Raw genomic sequence first — 19,226 nt, 5'->3', positions numbered from 1 at the left:
TAAACCGCATCACGCGGACCTGGGACCTGGGCGGCCGTGGGATGTTTGTAACTGGAAACAAGATCCGAGGCGTCTCAACCACAGAGACGGTGCAAATCGCAGCCCTCTGCAGAGGGACGGGAGGTGGTGGGGGGGGGGAGGAGCTTGCTGCCTGGATGAGTTCGTTTTTCAAATACCCTAGATGAAGGCATCCTGCGGGGACCTCCGATTTGTTCCTTTCTGAGGCCCCGTGGGAGCCTCTCCCGGCCGGGACGCTGGGGACCGCGCGCAAGGCCGCGGCGGAGTCCGGCCGCGGGAGCAGCTCCCGAGCCACTGGGGCTGGCGGTGCAGACAGCCCGACAGCCCCCGACGGCGGGGTCCCTGGCAGAGCTGGGGAGGACGGTCACGCAGACAGAAACCGACACCATGAAGAAAACCAGGCATTAGGATCAGAACAGCTCAGCAGCCGAGAAATGGGTCATGCAAATCATTTTTATGGAGACTGCGTTTTATGAGTTGTTACGTGGTAAGGAGAGTGCCCGGCGAGGCCTGGTGCTTTCAGAGAATTAAGTAAAAATGGTGTTGTCCACTAAAAAAGGGAGACCAGGAAGATCGCCCAGCTAAGCAACAAGTTTTTTGCTAGATTTCTTTTCTTTACTTTTTTTTTTTTTTCGGGGGTGTGTGCTAGTTTGAATTAATTTTTACTTTCAAGAATTAAAAACAAAAAGCTGAAAGGGATCGTAGACATCGTCTACCAACCCCTTATTTTACAGGCTGTAAATCTGGGATGGGAGAGGTTGACTGATGGACACTGTGGCGGGGAGGCTAGTTAATGGGGGGTCTGGAATGAAGAACGGGGTGGCCCGACTCAGTGGGTCCGTGAATCCACACCACCAGGAAGATTCTCCTAAGGATTCTTGGAAATGTGAAAATTCTGAATCCTTGCGGGGAAATTACCGGTCAGCTCTGTTAGAAGAAGCTGATTACTTACATTGTAGCATTTACGTTCATTCCACTGCCTCTCCTTACTGCTTGGATGGTGTTGCCTGTCAGTTTTCATTTCACTAAAATTGAGGAGAGAGGAAAAAAAGGGATAAAACTCAAGTCCAGGCATTATCGTTATTAAGCAAGGAGCTTGGAGGATTTGTGAATGAAGTTGGAACAAAGCTCAGACGGTGTTTGGGGAACATATCTGAAAGTATTAACTCCTGGTTGTGAAAAGTCCCATGAAATAGTCCAACTGGGAACTGAAAAATTCTTGACTTAAATAACCTGACACAACAGACACCAATGAAATGTTCTTGAGAAAGGTTAATGAAAGTGTACAGGATGAACTGTGAGAGGGGGTTTCCTTCCCGTCCGTTCCCTTTCCCTCTTTCCTTTCCCTATTTTCTTTCCTGTCCCTTCCCTTCCTTTCCCCTCCCCTCCCCTCCCCTTCTCTTCCCTTCCTTTTCCTTGCAATCTGTGAACAGAGATCTGCTAGGACATGAGTATGAATCAAGGGGGTGGAAGGCAGATGTGTTGTTCGGGCATGTCGGGAAGCATCCTGTAACTTCCAAAGTTGTGAAAATGTCCTTTTTCTAATTTTCTAAAATGCTCTTTTTCTAGAGCCTGCTTGTATTGCCTCAGGAGGGCTGATCGTCAGGAATATTTGGACCTAACTGTGAAACACAGTCATCATTAAAAATTAAGTCATATAAATTACGATTACATTAGTTTTATTAAAATCAAGGTCATAAATACAACTCATCAGTTCCTAATCATTTTACTACGATTTACTGTTGTTACGCTTTCGAGCTTGCACGTGTTTCCTGCGTCTGCACGGTGTGCTGCTGTGGATCTCTAACTCCGCCTCCAGGGACATCACAGCCATAGTGGGAATATGGACGCCATGAAAATCGATAACAGGTAACAATCAGGGCTTTCTCCCCCGACCCCCAGCCCTGGAGCTGGTTATTAAACTTTTACCAGCATGTCGCTGCCATTTCTCATATTCTGGAACACACAGGAATTGCTCTGCCCTGCTTACCTTTCTCTGATTTCTGCAGGCACCCCTATGCCCAGCCATGGAATGTGTGTGTGTGTGTGTGTGTGTATCATTTCTCCTTCTCCCTTCATCCTGGAATGTTGTATTAAGGCTCTGTACTATCAACCCCCAATGATCATGTTGTGGTCTTAGATAATTCATTTCCACTTTGAAGACTGCCACTGTGAAAAAGCCTTTGATTTTCACCAAAATAGGGCCATCACTCACGCCCCCTCTTTTCTTTTCTTTTTTTAGGTAAACTCTGTGTACAAGGTGGGACTCGAACTCACCACTTTGAGTGAGATCAAGAGCCACAGGGTCCATGGACTGAGACAGCCAGGCGCCTCATCACTTGCCCATTTTAAGGTTTGACCACTGTCCTTGGTTTTTCTTGTCAGTTTTGGATAATCTCGATAAAGTCAACTCTCTACTCCCCTACTGGATTTAAGCCTGAGCTCTTTTTTCTCTGGGATGATGAGGATATTATAAGGACTCCCAGAGACCTCATTATTTATTTGACAGAGAAAGAGATCACAAGCAGGCAGACAGGCAAGCAGAGAGAGACAGGGAAGCAGGCTTCCCGCTGAGCAGAGAGCCTGATGTGGGGCTCGATCCCAGGACCCTGAGATCATGGCCTGAGGCTTTAACCCACTGAGCCACCCAGGCACCCTGAGACCTCATTAAATTGCAGATTCCCACTGGTAGGTTTGCAGCACGGCCAAAGACCACATTCCTAACCAGCTTCCAGTGGTACTGTCGGTAGAGCACCACACTGGGGGTAGGAAGAGTCTAGAACCCATCTGAATAGTAAATCATGACTTCAAAAGACAGAAAGGAAAGATGCGAGGAAGGAGAAAAAAAGATTGAGGAGGAAAACGAGAGGCAAGAATGAACATGAAGTCCATACTTCATTTTACTTCTGTCTAAGAAGTACCTTTAGGCATAAAATTACAAGGAGCCCCAGAGCCACACCAGTTACTTATCCCTCCTCTCTGGTAGAGGATGGGTCTTTGTGAGTACCTGGGTCTCAGCGAGGGAGAAAAGATAAGGGGGTTGCACTGACTAGAACAATTCTTTTTTTTTTTTTTTTACTAGAACAATTCTATGCTGATCTTCACTCCCAAACATGTCCCAAATGACTAATTGCCACAGGGATGGCTGACATCTTGCGTGCTTGCGAAAGATTAACCGGGAGAGGGGAGCTGATGTCTATGTTGGTATTTCTATTTTATTAGTCAATTATTGGCTTGAAGTGCGGATTGGAAATCTCAGCCCCCCTGGGGCCAAATCAGGGCCCACGGCCTGTTTTCATCTGACACATGAGCTAAGAAAGGCTTTTACATTTTTAAACGGTTGGAAAAAAAATATTGAAAAAAACCTGAAAAACAAAGACCATTAATTAGTCATTTGGGACGATTAGACGAAGCTCCAATTTTAGTGTCCATAAATAAAGTTTTATTGGAACACAGTCCGTCTCATTTTGTTTACATATTATCTAGGGTGGCTTTTGAGCTGTGGGGGCAGAGTTCAGTAGCTCCGACAGAGACCATATGGCCTGCAGAGCTGAGAACGTTTATTATCTTGCCTTTTACGGAAAGTGTTTGCTGATCTATGATTTAAAATGATAAAGCAGTTCCCACAAGCGTATTAAATAACTGTGTGGAACCTTAATAGCTGGGAAGACTTTGTCCCCCTTCCAGAAGGACGAAAACCTCCTGGGTACTAGATGCCACACAGCGGGGATTTATTGCATCAAACTAAATGAACTCCCGGGCCTGTTAAGTGGCTTCACTCAGCGGCTAACCAACCTCCCCCATGCCCCATTCCCCACCCCTGGGCTTTGCTGAGGAACCCAGTTCAACAGGAAGGTGTTGGAGTGGGGACCACTCCTATGGGGACCACCACTTCGCTGTGTGGAAAGGCTGTTCTGCAGCCTGGGAGGTAGTGCAGGCAACACCGTAGCTTCTGGAAAAGGAAAAGAGAGCACCAGATTGTAAGAAACGAGTGGCATTTTGAACGTCTTCTCGGATTTAAAGACCTAATTAAAAAAAAACCCCATCTCGTTCCGGTTCTTCATGTTCCTTTGTCAGACACGTCAGCCCAAACCCTGTGTATCTGGAGAACAGTCCTCTCCTGTGTTCACACACATCCCGGCGCTCGGATGCGAGGGTCCCTGACGTTTGCGTCTGCGCCAGGCCTAGCATGTTTAGAAACCTCCCGAATCTGTCTATGAACTACCACTAATAAAGGAGGAACAACGGTACCAGACGAGTGTCGCAAAAAAGACACGACTCCGTTGCCTCATGAAGGTCTTTGCCATCCGTGTCCGAATGTTTGCAGGAACACGAGCCTTGAATTATTGGACTTGCCTCAAAAGGCAGAGGGCAGGCAGTCCCAGGCCTCGCTTTCAAGGACCAGATAGGACAGATTCTTGCAGAGAACATCCAGAAATAAAGAAGTCAGCCTGCACACAGGGCAAGAGTCGTTCGCTGAACTTGGGCATCCAGCCAACCATCTTGAGCTCCGCTCCTTCAACACAGACTGGGTCCAGACCGAGAGAAAACCCCCATCTCAGAGTCAGGGCTCAGGGAAGGGGCGGCTTGACCGTAAATTGAGCAATAATCATCTCAGAGAATGAAAAAGAGTTCCCTTTACACGCACCTTCTGAACCAGTTCTGGAGCACGTTTAGGGATTATGTGGGTCTAACTCCGGGCTGCGAGCGGATGGGGGATGTGTAAAGGGAGAGACAATGCTCGCTGAGTGAGCGGCAGTTGGAAAGGCGAGCTCGCTTTTCAGAAAGCACATGGCAATTTTCACACACCGATATTCTCACAATTAGAGAAAAGTAATATTTAAATGATTTTCACTGCTTCCAATTTTGGCAGTACGTGGGCCCACAGCACTGAGACTTCTCGAATTGCTGGTGTGATTTTTATCGAGCCGGCCTTGAACTGAATGATACGGGGAGAATAAAGCTCCTTAAGAGACTTGAATGATTTTTTTTTTTTTTCCCTCTTTACTGGAATGTGGTGGAAAGAATGCTAGGCCAGCTGGCTCCATTCTGACCCAGGTCTCGCTCTGGGCCAGTGGACCACCCTCCAGGAAGTAATTTGATTTCTGGGGGTCGGCCCCTCCCTCTTCTGGTGGAGGGGCTAGGCTAGAAGATGCTGAACGGTGACCTGGACGGCCAGCCTGGTTCGCAAAGCGAGCTGGTAGCCTGGGATGCGGACCGCCCACAGCGGCTCGCCATCACCATAGACTCCCACCTCCTGGGTCCGACTCTCCAAGGAGGGTGTCCTTTCAGCTCTCTTCTTGGGTGGCTCGTGAGCACAGACAGGCTTCTGCCCCTGCAAAGAGAGCAGGAAGAACTGGGGCTTTGGAGAGAGACCAACTTGAGTCTCAGTTTATGCCTCTTTATTTTTTAAATATTTTATTTATTTATTTGAGAAAGAGAGAGAGACAGAGAGCACAAGTGGGAGGAGGGAGAGAGGGGGAAGCAGTCTCCCCGCAGAGCAGGGAGCTCCATGTGGGACTCGATCCCAGGACCCTGGGATCATGACCTGAGCTGAAGGCCAATGCTTAACCGACTGAGCCACCAGGCGTCCTCAGTTTACTAATCTTTAAAATAGGAAACAGCAGGCGTCCCTGGGTGGCTCAGTGTGTTAAAGCCTCTGCCTTCGGCTCAGGTCATGATCTCAGGGTCCTGGGGTAGAGCCCTGCATCAGGCTCTCTCCTTAGCATGGAGCCTGCTTCCCCCTCTCTCTCTGCCTGCCTCTGCCTACTTGTATTCTCTGTTCGTCAAATAAATAAAGAAAGAAAATCTTTTTTTTTAAAAAAAAGGCCTTAAAATAAGAGATAGCAATAGTACCTACCTCCCAAGGTTATGGGGAAAAATAATTTTGAAAAAAAAAAAGGCATAGAAAGGACGTTGTTGACTCTGAGGGACTATGCAGTATAGGTCAGCTAAGATGACCGAGGCTACAGTTTGACATTTAAAGTTGACCTATTTTTTATGGTAAAGGAGATAAAATTCTAAATCCCCTCCCTTTTTTTTTTTAAACAGGAGAAAATAAATTTAATAGGTGTACAGATGGGGAATCCTCATAGGGAATAGGCATGGAGTTCTTGATAAAATTCTAAATTCTGACGAGAAGTCCACAACTTTGCCAAATTAACCTCACTGCAAAAGAAGAAAACAATTTTTTTGTTGTTGTTGAATAATCAGGTTTTTAAACAGGGTTGAATCTTTTTATTTATTTATTTTTCTAACCACGAGTTTGATCGCATCTCATTTCCACAGCAGTGAGGACAGTTCAACTGTCACATCAGGCCATAAATGCTCTAGAAAAATTAAGAAAAGACTGCAAGTATCATGTGTCACCTACCACCAGCCTGACTCGAGCATGGATGGGACCCACGCTCTTTCTTGTGGAGAAGCCCCTTCTAAGCACAGACAGACAGGGTTCACATGAACCCCATGATTCTGGGCTTTGCCTTCCCGCCCTCTGTCTTCCTTTGATCGGGCTCTGTAATTACAGCTGCCTGCTCTGTTCTCTTTAGAACGACCCGCACGTGAGGGCCTCAGAGTCAGAATTAGTTGGAGTGAAATTATAGCTCTGCTCCCCAAGAAGTCTGTTGAGTCTCGCTGGGAAAACCATCACGGGGAGGCTGCTCTGGATTTCTCTGTCTCTGTGTGAACACTTGAAACTCAGACACAAGCCCACACTGTTGGGGGGTTAGGGATGGGGGAGGAAGGGAGGGAGACAGAGACAGAGAAACAGAGAGAGAGACATTGAGATGTTTGATAAAGGGACAACTTTCTCAGACAGGTGAGGGGCTGAGTATGGGCCACCCTCCACTGGGAAAGGGAAACTCGGTTCCTCAACTTCCCTGTGCCTGACTGGGTTTCGTCCACACTCCAGGGAGTCAGGGGTGGGGCACTTGTGTCGTTGCTTGCAGAAATGGCTTGATTCCATTGAATTCTGCAAACATGGATTGGGGACCTTCCTACTAAGGGTCAGGTGCTCCATGGGGCCCGTCATTGGACCACGGTAGTGTCTGCATGAGGACCCCCATTGGCTGCATGTTGCGGGTGGAATTCTCACGGTGACACCCGTGAGGAGAAGAGTCGGGCAGATGCTGTGGACTTAAAATGAGAAAATGTGCATTCTTTAAAAAGTCTGTGTTAGAAAGGCCAGCGTGGAAGGGGAATGCACTAATCCCAAACTCTAGCTCAGTTCTGTAAACCGTCCTGAGTGGCTGCCGCAGCTTTCAGTTACACTTAGGTCACTGGGCCCCGTGCTTTCCAGTACTACTACTGGCTAACTGCGTGGGGTGCAGAAAACCTGCACTGCTCCCCTCTCCATACAGCCTCCATTAGCCCATGGCTGGATGCTGCACTGGCTCTGGGGTTGGGGCTCTGTCCTTCCAGTGCCTCTTGTTTCTAGTTCTCTCCTGAGGGAGGTTTTCAGGCCATTGGCCCCACTCTTACGCATCCTTCCTCCCCGCCACACTAGACTGCTCCCCAGCTGGGACCGCTTATACCGACAGACTCCTCTAATACCTCCAGTGACCTGATGGATTCCATTTCAGAAAAAATATTTTATTTACTTATTTGAGAGAGAGCTTGAGTGGGAGGGGTGGGGGTGAGAGAGAATCTAAGCAGACTGCTCACTGAGCATGGAGCCCAATGCGGGGCTCGATCCCACGACTCCGAGATCATGACCTGAGCTGAAACCAAGAGCCAGACGTTGAACTGACTGTGTCACCCAGGTGCCCCAGACGTGTTTCATTCTCACTGGTGAGAAAACATCATCTGTGACTTTGGTCTAGTCGAGCCAATTTTCTTATGATCCAATCACACCAGTCAGCCTGCCGTTTGTTCCACGGGCTTGCTGATTTATGCACTCAACAAATATTTAGTGGGCATCTGTCCCACGTGGTAGGGATATGAGAGAGAGCAAAACACAGACCCTGCCTTTATGGAACATACGGAGGGGCAACAGATCAAAGAGATAAGTAGACATGTACCAGAGGCGGTGTTGGAGAGTGCTATGCAGGGAGAAAACAAACAGACTTGGAAAGAGATAGAAAGTGATGGGAAGTGTAGAGCAGACGAGACACTTAGGGCTGGAGGTGGGTGGAGAGGGAAGAGTAAACAAAAATGCTCTGGGTAGCGGTGCCTGGGTGGCTCAGTGGGTTAAAGCCTCTGCCTTCTGCTTGGGTCATGATCCCAGGGTCCTGGGATCGAGCTCCGCATCGGGCTCTCTGCTCAGCGGGGAGCCTGCTTTCCCCTCTCTCTCTCTGTCTGCCTCTGCCTACTTGTGATCTCTGTCAAATAAATAAATAAAATCTTTAAAAAAAAAAAAACGCTTTGGGTAGGAACATGCCTGGGACATGTGAAGGAGAACATGGGGGCTGGTGTGGCCTCAGAGGGGACAGGAGGAGGGAGGGACGAGCTCGGAGAGGTACATGATGTCAGCACCACTGCTCTTCGGACTTGATGGGACCCTCCCCCAGAACCCCCTTCCCCCAAGACCCCCAGGTCTTGTTCTCAAGGTGGTCATGTCGTATTTATTCCACGCATCATATGAGGCTTGATGAGAATGGGGAATAATTTATCAAGTGACAGACCCAGGATGGGCGTTCCCCAGTACTTCACCTGCCTGATCTTGCTGTCTCCCTTCTTCCCTCAGTAGAGTTTCTCTGGCACTCAGCGGAGAATAATAGTGTACTTCAGGGCAAAGTGCCTCCATATCTGCTGCCCCCCTCCCCCCGCCAAATGTGTTTTACCTTGCAAACAGGTGGTGTTCCCGGCCAGGGGGCACCCAGGATGTCCCTCAGACCGTGATGTGCTCCAGCAGCCACTGGAGCAGGGAACGTTCTTCTCCCATGACAGGCCCTATGGCTAAGAGCATCGTCAGTCCCTTTCAGGGCAGAGTCTGAAGACTCAAAAGGAGATTGAACAACTCTCCAGAGTGGGCAGGCCTAAAAACTTCCTGATGAGCTTAGTTTTATTCCCCTCAAGAGTTAATCCCAAATGACTCTGAATTAGACCGAGTATTTACCAGCTAAGGGCTGAACAGGCAGCCGTGAGATGGGTATTTGCCTTGATAGTGGCAGTGAGACTCCCTGAGCGGGGAGAATCTTACTTTTAAGGGACACTAAGCAATGTAGCTAAATTGTACTCTCGATGGTTCAGAGGAGATGTGTGACAGCTGAAGACTGCTAGGAGATACTCAGCTTCCTCTTCTCTTATCCTTTTGGCTTCGGTTGAATTAAATTCAGCAACAATTTAAAAATTCCTTGATTTTTTGTTCTGTGAGGGGAAAAAAAAAGCAAAGGATGTTTCAAAGTTCCCACAAAAGAAAAAAAAAAAAAAAGGAGGCATCTCACCTGTCCTCTTTCCTCAGTCTGTTCTATAAAAAGAAACAAAGTGAGAAGCAAGAAAGCTATGATTATTTTATACCTAGACAGCTTCACGAAATTCTGGAGAATGATACCTCCCACTGTCTTCCCTTTTCCCTCATGTAGCATGGACCTGGTAGACTTCTGCTTCTGGTCAAAATGAATATTTATGGGAACACAAAACCACCGGGGGCCCAACAAGGCAAAATGGATAATGTCAGACATCTAATAACAATAATAAAAAACTTAGCAGGCATGCAAAGAAAAAAAATGAAAGTATGATCCATAATTAGGAAAAAAGTTAGTCAGCCCACACTGACCTGAAATGAACACAGATGTTAGAGTTAACAAAGACATCAAAACTTAGGATTGCTCTATTCTGTGTGTTCAGAGACCCAGAGGGAAGACTAAGCATGTGAAAAGGGAGACACAAAAGTTATTAAAAAGACCCAAATTGAACTTATGGAAATGAGAGTATGATGTCTGTGCTCTTAAAAAAAATGCCCTGAATGGGATCACTGCCAAGCCTAGTCTGTTCAGGCTGCTGTAACAAAGCACCATGGGCTGGATGAGTTAAGAAAAGAAGCTTGTTTCTCATGGCTCTGGAGGCTGGAAGTTCAAGTTCAGGGTCCACCATAGCTGGGTTCTGGTGAGAGCCCTTTTGCAGGTTGTAGCCTTCTCCCTGTATCTCCTTATGGTGGAAAGAGGGACAGAGGGCTCTCTGGGTCCTTTTTATAAGGGCCTTAATCCCATTCACGAGGGCTCCACCCTCACGACCTACACCTCCCAAGCCCCACCTCCTCAGACTATGTTATTAGGGTTTTAAGACTTCAATGTATGAAACTGAGGGTGGGGGATGGGACACAACCACTCAGTCTTGCAATGAGTAAGTAGACATTCTGGAAGAAAAGACTAGTGAACTTGGAAACATAGCAGTAGAAACTGTCCCAAATGAAGCATACAGAGAGAAAAAAGACTGGAAAGTGAACAGAGCATCAGGGACAACTCCCCATAATCTAAAATACCTGTAATTGCAGTTTCCAAAGGAGACAGGAAGGGAGCAGGGAGGCTAGAAAAGGTATTTGAAAAAATAATGACAGAAAAAACTCCAAATTAGATTGAAACTGTAAACTGTAAACTCACAGATCCAGATACTCCTGGAGTATCTTGGATCTGGATCTGGCATGAGAAGCATGAAACTATGCTAAAGTACATCATCATCCATTGATCCAAACCAGTGATCAAGAGGGGGCGCCTAGCTGGCTCAGTGGGTGGAGAATTTGCCTCTTGATCTCAGTGTTGTGGGTTTGAACCCCATGTTGGGTGTGGAGATCACTTAAAAAATAAAATCTTTAAAAAACAAACTAGTGATCAAGAGAAAATCTTAATAGCAAATGGAGAAAGAAAACCTAGGTGCAGAGGAACTTTTAAAGCACATTTAAAGTACTGTTAAAGCATCTGAAAATACTGCAGGCAAAAGTGGTGACCTATCATTTTATACCCTGCAAAAATATCTATAAAAACAAAGAAAAAAAGCAAAGACTTTTCAGATATACAAAAGGTGACAGAATTCATCACCAGCAGCCCCTTATATAGAAATGTTACAGAAAGTCCGGCAGGAAGAAGGAAAATGATACCCAGTGGAAATATGGATCTACACAAAACAATGAAGAGAACTGAAAGTGGTAACTATATGCATGAGTAGATGAGATTTTATTACTATTTAAATTTTCTTTAAGAGAGCATTGATTTTTAAACAAAAATAATAACAATGCAATGTGGGGTTTATAATGTATGTGAAAGTTAAATGTATGACAGCCACTAGCACAAAGGCCAGGAGGGAGAAATGGAAATATACTGGGAACATATAGGAAAAACAAATAACATGCTTTCTGGATAAACCCCCAAATATTTGGAAGCCAAATGACCTTCTAAATAATCTCTGAGTCAAAGAAGCAACCAACAGAGAGAAAGAAAGAGTCTTGACCTGATTCCTTTTCCCGGTTCTTTGGGAAATTAAAATACCAGAAAGTATCATGATAATATTTTGGGTTAGTAATTAGTAATAGTGATTACTAGGGATAGTAATTGGAAAGTGTATTCGTTTTCCATAGCTCTGTAACAAATCTCTACAAATTTAGCAGTTTTAAATAACACACATTTATTATCTCATAGGCTCCATGGATCAGGAGTCCATGGATGGCTTAGCTAGGTCTTCTGTTAAGGATCCCACAAGTGCAAGCAAGGTATTAGCTGGGTCTCACCCGGGACTCAGGATCCTCTTCCAACCTCATGTAGTTATTGCAGGATTCATTTCTTGGCAGCTATGGAACCCATTTCAGGAGAGACTCTGCTGCTGCTTCTGTCTCTGACTGCAGACCTTCCTTTAAAGGGCTCACCTGATTTGGTCAGGCCCACCCAGGATAATCTCCCTTCACAAAATCAGCTGCTGTGGAACCTTCATTATATCTGTAAATGCCTTCGCCTTTGCCATATTATGTAACCTGGTCATGATTGTGACACCCTATGATAATCATAGGGCCCACTACAATCAAGGAGAAGGGATTTATGAGGATTATCTGTCAGGGTCCTGGGATTTTAGGGGCCATCTTAGACTTCTGCTGCACTACCAAAAGAGAAAGGAATAAATATAGGAAAGGATATTATCTGTTACTCATAATCTCTTGTAAGTGACTGAATATTGTTCCTGGAGGCAAACAATTAGCTTTGATTGGTTTTATATTATTTTTCTTCTTCGAGACCATTCAGAAGGTTTTGAATAACCTTAAGAATAATTGTAGTAACAATAAAAGCTACCATTTCATGGATACTTAAGCCCGATATTTGGCACAGTATCTTACATATAATATCACATCAGATCTTCACAACAAGCATATGAGGTAGGTATTATTTTACCCATCCCATAGCTAAAGAGGAGATCCTAAAGTTTAGAAATCAAGTAACTTGCCAAAAGTAACACGACGAGTAAGGGAGGAGTCGAGATTTGGAGTCGAGATTCAGACCCAGAACTGTCTGATTCTAAATCCAGTGCCGTGGAGAAAAAAATGGGAAGGCAGATATCAGGAGAATCTGTGTTTCCACTGCTAGTTCTGCTTTTTGAACAGCTTGTCATTTCTTATTGAATTGTTTCCATTAAAGATAAATGCAGCCCTCTTCAGCTTTTGGGAAACGCTCTCTCTGTTGGATAGAACATGTAACAAAGACCAGTTTGTTGGAAAGAACACATAACAAAGACCAGTTCGTAAACACACACACACACACACACACACACATTTCAACTCTGCCAAAGCATTTTCTAGGTAGAAACATTGTTCCCCATAGGCACCTCTCCCCTACTTTGTCTTAAAGGTTAGAACAAGGCTGTATGGTTGTGAGCCGTTGAATTGTGTTTCATGAGTAAGTTTCTAATTTGGAGAGTGAAAATGCATAAAGACATGAAAACTCTACAGGTGACACTGCCTTAGCATGTAATTATTAAATGCAATTAATACATGTAACTTCATATCTGATGATTGGCAGAGCTAATATTTTATACATTTGAAAAATTTTTGTTCCTGAGACTCTAAGTCCCATAGAAATGCTAGCTCCTATCAGACTGAAAATTGCACAGATGTTCTCTAAAATGGGGGTCCCCAGCCAGTTGTTCTTGGAGACCAAATAGCTTCATGGCTCTGGTGGTTATCTCCCTAAGAGGGGACAAAATGTCTTCTAGGCAAAGGGGAGCCAAACGAGTAGATTGGTAACCCGTAAGGAAGAAATGCAGATGGAGTCGTCACAGAATTATTTATCAAGAACATACTCTCATGCTTTTGTCTCTAGTGTAACTTGGAGAGAAGTCAATGCTGCAATCTTGAGGAGAATCTGTGGACCCCTCTTAGACAATAGCGTCTTCAAACATACAGGGCGGTGTAATTAACATCACCACCAGGGGGCAATAACACCACAGCCTTGCTGGGATAGTAATAAGCTTGCCTTTACTGTCTTCAGATCAACTATAAGAATCATCTTAGGTGAATGGATTATGTGTTACTCGTGGTCTTTGATACAATCAAGTACCGATATACTAATAACATTTTTGTTTTATTTATTTATTTATTTTTAAGATTTTATTTATTTATTTGACAGAGATCCTAGGTAGGCAGAGATGCAGGCAGAGAGAGAGAGGAGGAAGCAGGCTCCCCGCTGAGCAGAAAGCCCAATATGGGGCTTGATCTCAGGACCCCGGAATCATGATCCAAGCCGAAGGCAGAGGCTTTAACCCACTGAGCTACCCAGGTGCCCCTACATTTTTGCTTTAAAGTAAGAATAACAATAATCAACCTTTACAGTCTGTATAGTTGGGCAGGCTTTGTGGGGAAAACTTTTATTCCCCTCTGTTACCTTTCCCTTTAGAAGGAAATTATAGCCTTAAAAGGGATTCTGATGGGAGTCACGGGGTGCGGAGGGGTGTTGTAATGGACAAGAGCAGGGAAGCTTCCAGAAAATGAAAATGAGTCCCAGAGACATGAGGCATGAATCCCCCAACATCATCCTCCTAGAAACAGGATCAGAGCCCAGAAGTCCTGAGCCACGTCTACTGGGAATCCCACAAGACTATGCAGCCTTCTCAGCCTTTATAGCTCCTCCATGTTCCTCAGCATTTAACATGGACTTATTTGGTTCCTAATATGGGCAAAGCATTGGCTTGGCCTGGGATGTCCTGGGGAGAAAAACTAACACCAACAACAATAATACAGACATGGTCCCTGCTCCTAGGAACTCGGGATCTGATGGGGACATAGATAATGGGTTGATACTCAAATAAATCTCTAATCACAAACTGTATTAGGATGATATAAAGGAAAGTGTAAGTTGGTGGGAGATCATACAATGGGAAGAGATGTCCAAAATTGACATTTAACTTGAGGCTCAAGGGACGAAGCAAACAAAAAGCCTGGAAAAGAATATTCCAGGCTGACTCTAAGGTATACTGGATTGTAGAAAGAGGCTGGGACCATTTCATGCCAAGTACCCTGTAGGCCATGTCTAGGGTCTGGGATTTCATCCTAAAGGCAGTAAGTGTTGAAGGGTTTTGTACAGAGGATTGACATGGATCCAATTACATTTTGTAAGACCAGTGTGCCTTCCATTTGGAAAAAAAATGAAACGAATGAGACAGTAGACAGAATTATTAGGGAGCCATTATAGTCATGAGGTGACAAACAATGGATGCTTAATAGTGATGAAGGAGAGAACGAAATAGATTCCAGATGTATTCTGAGTGAGATTTGGTGGTAAAAGCTGTTGTTGTCTTGGCTGTCAGGGTTAAAGGAGAAGGAGGGATTGAGAATGACCCCCCCAGAGTATGGGCATATCACAGAGTATATGACAGGTGACATTTATTGAATTGGGGAAGGCAGGAGAAGGAACAGAAGACCAAATGTTCAGTTTTAGACATGATAATTTGAAACATCAGGGAAGTATTCAAATGGGGATATAAGGCTGGAGTTCAGGAGGAAGATGTAGACTAGAGATTCAATTTTAGGGATCATTAGCATAAAGCCCTGGGAGTAGATGAGACCGCATAGAAAAACAGGATAGAAAGAGACAAAGGCAAGGGAAACAAAGGCAAAGATGAACTACTGGGATTTCATCAAGATAAAAAATTTTGCACAGTAAAGGAAACAGTCAACAAGACCAAAAAAAAAAAAAAAAAAAAAAAACCAGACAGAATGGAAGAAGATATTTGCAAATGTCTTATCAGATAAAGGGCTAGTAGCCAAGATCTATAAAGAATTATCAAGCTCAACACACAAAGAACAAATAATCCAGTCAAGAAATGGGCAGAAGACATGAACAAATATTTCTCCAAAGAAGACAACAAAATGGCCAACAGATGCATGAAAAAGTGCTCAACATCACTCGGCATCAGGGAAATACAAATCAAAACCACAATGAGATACCACCTCACACCAGTCAGAATGGTTGAAATTAACAAGTCAGGAAATGACAGATGTTAGGAAGGATGCAGAGAAAGGGGAGCCCTCCTACACTGTTGGTGGGAATGCAAGCTGGTACAGCCACTCTGGGAAACTATGAAGGTTCCTCAAAAAGTTAAAAATAGAGCTACCCTACAACCTAGCAACTGCACTACTGGGTATTTACCCCAAAGATACAAATGTAGTGATCCAAAGGGGCACACGCACCCCGATGTTTATAGCAGCAAAGTCCATAATAGCCAAACCATGAAAAGAACCTAGATGTCCATCAACTGATGAATGGATAAAAAAGATGGGGTATATATATATATATATATATATATATATATACATACACAATGGGTTATTATGCAGACATCAAAAATGAAATCTTACCATTTGCAACGATACAGATATAACTAGAGGGTATTATGCTAAGTGAAATAAGTCAATCAGAGAAAGACAATTATCCTATGATCTCACTGATATGTGGAATTTAAGAAACAAGACAGAGGATCATAGGGGAAGAGAGGAAAAAATAAAACAAGATGAAATCGGAGAGGGAGGCAAATCCTAGGAGATTCTTAATCCTAATAAACAAACTGAGAGTTGCTAGAGGGGTGGGAATAGGGGATGGGGTAACTGGGTGATGGACATTAAGGAGGGCATGTGATGTAATGAGCGCTGGGTGTTATATAAGACTGATGAATCACTGGCCTATGAAACAAATAATACATTAAATGTTAATTAATTGAATTTAAATTTAAAAATACTCTCCCCTTTATGAAACTGTTCAAATCAAAGAGAACTCTGAATCATAAATGCCTAGATTTATAGTTTGACATTTGCAAGAAGGAAGAAAAAAGTCATAGAGGGAAATCTAGAGTGAAGAAAACGAAACTCCACCATATTCTCCATAATTTGTCATATGTTTACTTTTAACCCAGTCAAAAGCCCTATCACTTAAGGACAAACAGAAAAACTGCCTTATTTCCAGAAACCAAATTGGTGAACTGTCCTGATCAATCCCAGGAGCCATGTCCTTCAACCCTGTCAGCCTGATGGGAATGGGAAACAGATCTTTCAAAATATTCCTTGAATCTAAGAATCTTGTAGTTCATTGATGCCTCTTAGTAAATACTAATGACTAACCATGGAAATTTTTTGCCTCCTGGTCAGTTTGAACAATTGTCTTCCTTTTTCAGCATTATGCAGGAAGGTCTCTCCAGAACTATCATGAGTCCCACATCTCAGGTCCACAGTTGTGTGTGGCATGTGTTTTTTGCCCAACTTTTATCAAAGAACAAAGTTCAAAGGAGATCAGAATCTACCATTCAAACAGTCTCGAGGGAGACAAAACAGGACTGTTTTAATGAGAGAGAACAATGGGGGAAAATTCCAATGAATAACACTCCATCTTTTTCCTAGGACTCCTTGAGAAATACTGTGAGCATTCTTAGAAGTTGTTTTTCTTTCTCTTCTCTTGGGCTATCAAATGACAAGACCTTGTCATTTGTGTTGCTGCAGGATCTAAAGACCCCTTCTGCTTTCCCATCTTACTGTTACTTCTTCCGTTAAGAATAGTTCACATTTTTGTCCTAGAGTCTTACAGAAATATAAATGGATTTTGTTTCAAAAAAAAAAGAGAGAGAGAGAAAAAGAAAGAAAGAAAGAAAGAAAGAGAAAGAAAGAAAGAGAGAAGAGCCAGAGACTGGTCCCGGGAGGATGCCAACATTTAGAGGTCAGGAAGGAAATGAATGCATGCCAAAGGGACTATGAGGGAGCTGATATGTTCCAGAAAAATGAGAAGAATGTGGTATCATGGGAGCCAAGACAGGATCTTTCAAGGAGGGAGAAATCCACTGGGTCAAATGTTATTGAGTGATTACTAAGTAAGGTAAGACCTGTGGAGGAGAATTGGATTAAGTAATATGGAAGACATTGGTTGCCTTCCCTAGAGCAGTTGTCAGTTAAGTGAGGGAAATGGAAGCCAGATCAGAGTATTGGACAAGAAAATGGGCACATAGTACTCCAAGATAAATCACAGATGGTTTAGGGACTTCAGTGTGAAAAAGGTAACTAAAAATTTTGAGAAGAGAATGTGGGAGAACATTTTCATGATTTTAGAATAAGAAACAATTTCTCAAATGATACACACACAATAAGCACAAATCGTAAAAGGTACAACTTACACATTTGACTACTTTAATGTTCATTGAATATTAAGAACTCTGCTTCATAAAGAATGTAAAAAAACAACTTGCAAATCCCATGATCTTCCTGTTCCATATTTAGGATTGTGAAGAAAATCTTGCCCACACCCCCAGAGATGTGTGTAAGAATGTGCATGGTAACATTGTCCGTAAGAGTACAAACCCAGAAACAGTTCAGATGACTGTTTATACCATAAACAGATGACTGTTTATATACCATTTCTCAAAAGAAATGATGTATAAACTTGTAGTATATTTATTGAACAGGATGTCACACATCACAGCTAGAATGAAAGTGGTTGAACTACATGGGTCTCTCTCACACATGTAACATTGAGCCAAACATTCAGTGTGCAGAAGATTCTGTGTTGGGTCCAGTTAGGCAAAGTTTAAGAATATTATTTAGAAATATGAATCTCAGTATCCAAAGAAAAAGCAAAAAGAATGGAAAGTATTTGCCTTTTCTCAGCATACTTGAGTATAGAGAATAGTGCAGAAGATTATGCTTTCAATATACTTGCTAATATTTGCATTTTTAGAACTATGTACATGTATTATTTTAATTAAGAATGTAAAAGTATTCTTTTTTTAAGTATTTATTTAGCTGAGAGAGAGAGAGGGAGAAAGCACGGGTTAGGGGTGGGGTAGAGGAAGAGGGACAAGCAGATTCCCTGCTGGACAGGGACCCCACCCCCCGACCTCCAGTAGGGGGAATTGATCCCAGGACCTTGAGATCATGACCTGAGCCAAAGTCAGATGTTTAACCTACTGAGCCACTCAGGTACACCAAAAGTAATCTTAAAAGTAAAGGAGAGGTGAGGAAATGGGGTCTCTATGAGGGACAGCTCTGAACAACTTTGGATCTGAAAGGAGATATAGAAAGAATAGTTGGCTGACACAGGAGATGGGATCAAGGAGGGGTTGTTTATTTTGACTGCTTTTTTAAGATGAAATATATTTGATATTGTGGGTACCAAGGGCAGGCCACCCCCAAATGTGTCACTTTGACGTATTTATTATTTCAAATATAAGTTACTTAAGACATAGCAAAGGAAAATGGACACTCGGACCCTTCTCTGTCCCCTTGAAAACAGGAAATGAATCTCCCATATGATACCCTCCCTGTACCAAGAAGTAAAAAGATATCCTTACCACCAGAGTTGGGAACTTTAAAGCAGAGAAAGCTGTAGAAAGAAGCCTCGTTGCTTTTTCCTAATCTACTACCTCAACTCAAATTCTGCTTAGAATCCCGTACTAAATAAAGCTCCTAAACATTTGTTTTCTTTATCCTGTCAATTCCTCACAAATGTATCTTCTTTGTCTAAAATGTATAACAACAACTGCTTGCCTTAGCCGTTTCTTTAGGTCTCAATTTCAATACTGGGTCTCCGACATATGTAGTAAATATTTGATTTTTTAAAAAATCTTTTTATTTTATTTATTTGACAGACAGATCACAAGTAGGCAGAGAGAGAGAGGGAAGCAGGCTCCCCACTGAGCAGAGAGCCTGATGTGGGGCTCGATCCCAGGACCCTGAGATCATGACCTGAGCCGAAGGCAGAGGCTTAACCCACTGAACCACCCAGGCGCCCCGCACCCCCCGGGCCCAAATTTGATTTTTA

This window comes from Neovison vison, chromosome 1, assembly GCF_020171115.1.
Source record: "Neovison vison isolate M4711 chromosome 1, ASM_NN_V1, whole genome shotgun sequence".
In the NCBI taxonomy this organism is placed as follows: Eukaryota; Metazoa; Chordata; class Mammalia; order Carnivora; family Mustelidae; genus Neogale; species Neogale vison.
Note: the sequence above shows the minus strand (reverse complement) of the source record.